Raw genomic sequence first — 1,098 nt, forward strand, 5'->3', positions numbered from 1 at the left:
TCCCATCCACCAATCACAGTGGGATTCTGGCATCTTCTAAACTTCGTGTTGCCTCTATCAGAAACATGCCACATAGAGTTATAGGTCATCTGGACCACAAACTGGTTCATGCCTGCCATATGGAACAACAAATTCTACCTCTTTTTAGAGTGGCTGAACATTAGTTGAGGCTTTAACAATATACCTACAGATTAAGTCCTCCTAAACAAGGACATAATCCAAAGGCAGGCCACTGTCAGTAGTATCAATAAGCCACACTGTATCTAGTAAAGGCTTATTATCAGATATAAATTATTAAAATATGTTTAACCTATATAAGTAAGCGATAAGATACCTAAAACATGAGGAAGAAATATCTAATTACTTACAAGAGCAAAGTATTTTGAAGAAACATTTATGTTCTAGAACAGAACCTCATAACCACTGGAATAAAAGATTGAAGAAATTCTGGACAGCATATAGGACACAGCTGGATAGAGAATTGGTGAATTAAAACAGGTGGAAGAGATTGTGCAGAACACCTTATAGAGAGACAAAGAGAAAGAAAAGTTTAAAGAGAGCCCAAGAGACTTAGGAAATGGACTAAGAAGTAATAAAGTACATGTCCTAGGCATCCCAGAAGCAACACACTGGGTGAATTTTGGAAAAGGTCATACACATAAAGGTCATCCGTCACATTGGCTGATTTATGCCTACACCATTTTCACCTTAAGATGTCACCAAAGCAACCAAATTGTACTGATTTCATTTTCAGGTCCCAGAGAGAGTGTGAGTCCCATAACTAGAGTTCCCAATGCCATGAGAATGACTCTATCAGGGCCCACTGCTGGGGCATTTTCTTTCCTCCCAATATCATAACAGTATTTCATAACAATGTTATAACAGTATAAATGATATTCCACTATTTTCAGTAAATGATATTGGGAAAACTGGACAGCTATAGGCAAAAGAATGAAACTGGACCACTTTCTTATACCATGCACAGAAATAAACTCAAAATTAATTGAAAAGCTAAGTGTGAGACTTTAAATCATAGAACTCCTAAAAGAAAACATAAGCAGTAATCTCTTGGACATAGGCCTTAGCAACATATTTATG

Source organism: Zalophus californianus, chromosome X (genome assembly GCF_009762305.2).
Source record: "Zalophus californianus isolate mZalCal1 chromosome X, mZalCal1.pri.v2, whole genome shotgun sequence".
NCBI classification, from domain to species: domain Eukaryota; kingdom Metazoa; phylum Chordata; class Mammalia; order Carnivora; family Otariidae; genus Zalophus; species Zalophus californianus.